General features: G+C 34.3%; 1 pseudogene; it reads right to left on the reverse strand.

The window, feature by feature from the left end:
* Positions 1-1,135: 1,135 nt before the first annotated feature.
* Positions 1,136-4,792, reverse strand: LOC148623978 (uncharacterized; annotated as a pseudogene).
* Between the last annotated feature and the right edge of the window lie 1,071 nt (positions 4,793-5,863).

Genomic DNA, 5,863 nt, shown 5'->3' on the forward strand with positions numbered 1-5,863 from the left:
ATTCATTTCTACTCCATGCATCTCCAAACCGAAATTTTAAAGAGTGGATCCATTCTTACTTTGAAAATTCATCGAATATTGATAGTCAGTGATTCTCAGTGAAATTCATATTTTGTAAGAAATGCTGATTTAGTGTAAAGTGTTAAGAAATTTGAGGTCATAGTTGTACACGGCCAGAAATACCAAAAGCAATAATATAAAAGAAGATCCAAAAATACATTGATAAACGGGCTGCATAAATATGCAATGCATTAAAATAAATTATTATTCTTTAAAAGGACTCGTTTTGATCGGCTTATTCAGCTTACAATTTGGTTACATGAATATTTTTGATTACTTTGAGGTCTTCATTGACTCAGTACCTCGGCACTTTGATTTAGTGTAGAGGAAATGCCGAGCAGTTCCGATTGCATGCATGCAAGTTGGCTAATCTGGTTCCTTGGTCAAAATCATAAGCGACCCTAGGATCGTTAAAAATATATTTAAGAGAAATTTGTGGAACGAAAATATTACCCGGACTGCCAGGTTAGCAAGTTGGCTTTCTAGTCATTTCGGCCATTGTCGTTTCAGCCATGGTTTTCAATATGTATTCAATTAATATATCATTGGTTAATTAACATTTAATTGGTTTCATTATGTAATACATTTATGATTGTCGTCTTTTTTTGAGTGGTGAAGTAGTTTTATTAGAGTTAAAAAGTGTCTTATGTTATACGGAATCGATGAAATACAAACGGTAAATCTTTGTAAAGAATGATATGTGGAGTAAAATAATATACCTCTTGCACATATTTAAGAGGACCCTGTATGTTGATTTTAAAAGTTTTTGTTGGTGATTTCAAGAATTTTTATTGTAGACTGGGCTGAAATTAGGTAAAACTGATTTCAGATGTACGGTTTTCGGTGCATTTATTGAACTGTATCATATTAAATTACAGGTCTATGCTATAGCATAACCAATGTTTTAGTGATCGAAGGGCAGGAATAATATACTAATATTTAAGTAAGAACATTCAAATTTTCTTGTATTTTAATCATCATAAAGTGAATACAACAATGACGAAAAAAAACACACAAACAGCACTCGCTCTTTTCAGCACTATATTAGGCACAATTTGAGAACAAAAATGCACATGCTCAAAAACCCATTCGCAGACTCGAACCATACAAAAACAGATTTAAGCACTATAATACAAGAGGTCATAGTTGGCACAGGTATACTTTCTTAATAAACATATACTAGTGTTATTGACTACATTCCAACAAGTCTTAAACTTGCAATAATTAATTCAACAATGTCATATTGTACACAACTACGTCAAAGTCAAGTCTTTAGTCTGAATCGGAAAGTGGTCTGGATTCGGAACGGCTGGAGAATACAAATTCCCCACTGCCCTGAGAAAGTCTCTGGTGTTGATGCTGTTTATTGGTCCAACGAGATGACAGGCGGCCTTGAAGGTTCTTGTAAGTATCTCTCTAGTAGCGAGACACTTGCTGTTCACCTACAAGTTGGTGCAACATGGTGACAGTCTTAGCTTCTTTCTGAAAAAAAAGTGGCACAATCTTGTAAAAGTGAAGGTGGGTGCCACCTGCTTTACCATTAAAGCGTCTGTGTCAACCTGAAATAGGCGAAATATATCAAGAACGTATTCTCGTATACAGTTGCCTTAAGCCTAAGTTCTTTCTTTCTTTTTAATTCCTTTACGATAGTCCTTATCAATTAAATTTGAACAAGAAGTTGCTAAAAACCTGTATTAAAACACCTACCTGATTCAAAGTCCAGACAGAAGGCTTGTACACGTAAATCTGTAACCAACTGCTTAAGTCTGTCAAATACCTTAACAATAAAAAAAGGCCCTCAATATAAGTTATATCAATAAAATATATATTTTTTATTGTAATGTGGTTTTACCGTAAAACAATACTTTATAAAAGCACATGATATGAATTGCTATAAATATTGTTACCATTATTGTTTATAAGGTGTGTCTTCTATCGCTACTTTGCTGTACTTGCTCTTCGAGTGTGGGTATTTATTGGTCCATAAATTTTCTGCTTTGTTTCATTAATATAATTGGTGTTTCCTCATTAGTTTATAACAATTCATTAATTATCTGTTAATGTTCATCAAAGACATAAATGATATTAAGTGATAATAAATCAGCTCATTATCTATAATTATACCGTTTTTCTTTTTATGATTATTCCATTTATTTTATAAATTTTTACTTTATTCCAATCTTTATTTTACTTAAATGAGTTTTTTTATACAAATTGGTGTGATATTTAAAGCAGAGATCAATATTTTAAAATGTACGAAATGTACTGTGGCCGAGATAACTATGGCCGAAGTGACTAGGGTCGAGGTGGTAGTATGACCGAAACGAATTGTATCGGCAAGTTGAATATCACAAAATATCAATTTTAACAGACTTGTTTGTTATGATGTTGAAATTAAATAGAGTCGGTAATTTGCACATTTCATGAATTATTAAACATTTTTTCTCTATAATGCATTTGGAATATTTTGGTCGCTAGTCATTCTGTATCTGTCTTGGCGGAATGTCAAGCGATCGTCCGTCTAGTGCTGGGAGAACAACTTTATAAAAATGCTGTCCTATTGGAATAGAATCTTGAATTATGATACAAAACTCAATAGCTTATTGTATAGACATATGTCTATGTTATAATAAGTGATCGATTCAAGATTGCTCAAGAGCATCAAATCTTTATTGAACAATACTGGTCTTTGGTACATAATTTTGAACCAAACTGATATGATCCCTAAGAAAGTGTATTTGAAACAAGTTTCATCAGTTAGATTTATTTCAAATTGGAACAGCTCTATCTCTGATTTCTCTAAGGGACAATTTTTTGCAACATTTTTAAAGGGAATTTTGTGTGGAAAAATACTTACTCCGATTAAATTTTAATAATGCGATATGGTTGGCCAAATTAAGAGTTTCTAATGTACGTATACCTATAGAAATATAGATATTCCAAAACAAAACAGAGTTTGTACCTTATGTGGGAACGGTATTGGTGATGAATTTCATTTTTTTGTCAGCACGAAGTCTTCGTAAATTATCGAAATTAGCTATTACCAAATTATCATTTGAGGTTTATATCAGACTCGCAATTTTTATTATGAAAGTTGCTATTATGTTTTGATAACTGCTGTAATATGAATATTTAATTTTTTTTATATCATTTTATTTATTTATTTATTTTCTAATTTTCTTTTCTTTTATGATTCCAATATGTTATTATTGCATCTCATACGCTCATGTTACATATATAATATGTCTGAGTTAACTTGAATACAAATCTTGAAATCTTGAAAAAAAATCTTGTTAGAAACAACACAACGTCGCTTTTGACCAATCAGATTTTATATGAAATGATACACAATATCATAACGGCGAATTTTTTATCACTAGTTCATATCAGATCGTTCATAATGTGATATCGCAAATGTCTAGCCGTCCAAGAAGATACCGGTAAAACGACCAAAACATAGAGAATAAACGTTCTCTGCTACGATTTGTCACTTAATAATATTGGTATCTAGTAAAAAAGAAACGCTTTGCTCGCTTATAGCCAATGCCTATTCCATATTACTTTTCAACAAGTCACATTGAACTGAATATCAAAGATCATCATGTTTTATCTTCCAAGGCCAACATAATAAAGAAATATTCATAGGCACACCTAAGCCATTGAAAACGATTGTATCGTCAATGGTGTGATATCGAAAATATCTAGCCATCCAAGGAGTAGATAAAACGCCCAAATCAGAGAAGTATAAGTGTCATAGTTATAGAAAAGAAATAGATATAGTACTACGTAAAAATGCATCAGCGTATAACCTAACTATAAAATATGTGTCACTTCCAATGGATACAATTTTGCGATTGGTCTCGACGTTTCGCCAGTGCTTGTGCGGATTCGCGCCGATCTCACATATTCATCGTTTCCGCGCACCAATTCAGTTATGATCCAGATTTTCCAGTTGGTCTGTCGCGATTCATTATGAATTTGAACGAAATCTCCTACACTAATACATTGTTCATTGTGTCCTGCTGTTCTGTGAAATTGTCGTAGAGGCGTCAAGTACTCGGATCGCCGAAGTTTCCAGAAATGTTCAATTAACCGCGATTGTCTTTGGCACTGGTATTCCATGTACGTCGGATCTTTGTCGAAACGTGGATACGGTAAGATGGATATGTAAGCAATATATTGATTATCTCTAATTCTGTGACGATTGTTTGTAAACTCTCTATATTCATTTGAGTTCGACCAAGCACTGTTTTCAAACTTGTCTTAGTAAGTCCGATTGACCGCTCCAAAAATCCCCCGAACAATGGGCAAGCTTCGGTATAAATTTTATTTCACGCCGTGTGTTGATAGAGTCTCTCATATGGTTTCGGATTCACAGACTCGTCGAATTTCCTCTGATCCAGCGATGAATGTTGTTACATTGTCGGATATATGTATTCTAGGAAGAGATTTGCGACTTACAAACCGACGAAATGTAAGGACGAATGAATGTTCACTCCTATTTTGAACGACTTTCAAATGCTGTGGTCGATGGGCATGTAAATAGACAGAACATGCGCTTTTGTCAAAATTTCATCATGATCTCTTACGAATAACGCACCTGTGTAATCAACTCCCGTGACGGAAAACGGTGACTTCCAGTAATGCTGTTGACACGGGTGAGCTGTACGGTATTCCGATTACTTTTCTGCATGTCACGCACTTCCGAAGTATCTTGTTCACGTATCGCCATCTCCGTTGCGTATGCCGATTCATGGCAGTCTAATATAAACTTATGCAAAGCACTATTTAACTCGCCAGTCGTTAATTGACCAGATCTTTGCTGTGTCTTTTATTGTAGGCAATTAAACAAGAACTACCCAATCACACGCATTATTTTCCTGGGTGATTCGTATTTCGTCTATTATACTCTCAATACTCCTTTGATTATCGACTTGTGGCTCATCATTTTCATCATTTTAGTCGTCCTCTCCTACAACAGACATTATGGTATTATGTCTAGGTATCGTTTCTGGCCATTTCGCACGATCCTTTCTTCTATGTGTCACCGTCTACAAACTGTCCTCGGGTAATCAGATCAGCATGGTTATCATCTGTAGGCCATTTATCGCTATTCGTGTGATTCTGTGGTTTCTTTTATTTCTCTGATTCTGTTTGAAATGAATAGTTTAAGCGATTTTGTCGATTTTAGCCAATTCAATACTATGCGGCTATCTGGCCAGAAAAATAATTGCTTGCAACTCAGTGTTGCTTTAATGTGTGTCAATAGCCTCGATCCGATTACTGCAGCTATAAGTTCTAATTGTGGGATGGGATGGTTAATTTCTTCACTGCTACTCTTGTTTTAACCATTACTGAGATGCTTATCTCTCCGTTGCATATGTATGCTGTTGCTCCGTAGTTTATAGGGCTTGCATCGCAAAATACATGTTAAACGATGTCGTTTGTTGTGTTGACAACAAAGTAATATATCGGCAACTTAATCTGAGTAGCTTTACTCAAGTCTGATGTTGAATTGATCCAGGCGTTTCTAAACATTTCTGGTACTGGTTCATCCCATGTTAGATTTTATTTCCAAAGCTCCTGTATAAGCGATTTCGCTCATATTGTTACCGGACTTAATATTCAAGCGGGTCATAAATTCTGGACAAAATTTTAAAAATCTCTCTCTTTGTTTCGTGTTTTATGTGTTGTGTTTCAACATCTTTTTTTTCTTACATTAGAGTATCTGACTCTAACTCGTTTAAAATTTGCTACGTTTGATGTCCAATTCGAAAATTAAATCCTGCATCAGCCATGATTT

The sequence above is a fragment of the Perna viridis genome, chromosome 2, assembly GCF_037379345.1.
Source record: "Perna viridis isolate PV_CMFRI_1.1 ecotype Kerala chromosome 2, ASM3737934v1, whole genome shotgun sequence".
NCBI lineage: Eukaryota > Metazoa > Mollusca > Bivalvia > Mytilida > Mytilidae > Perna > Perna viridis.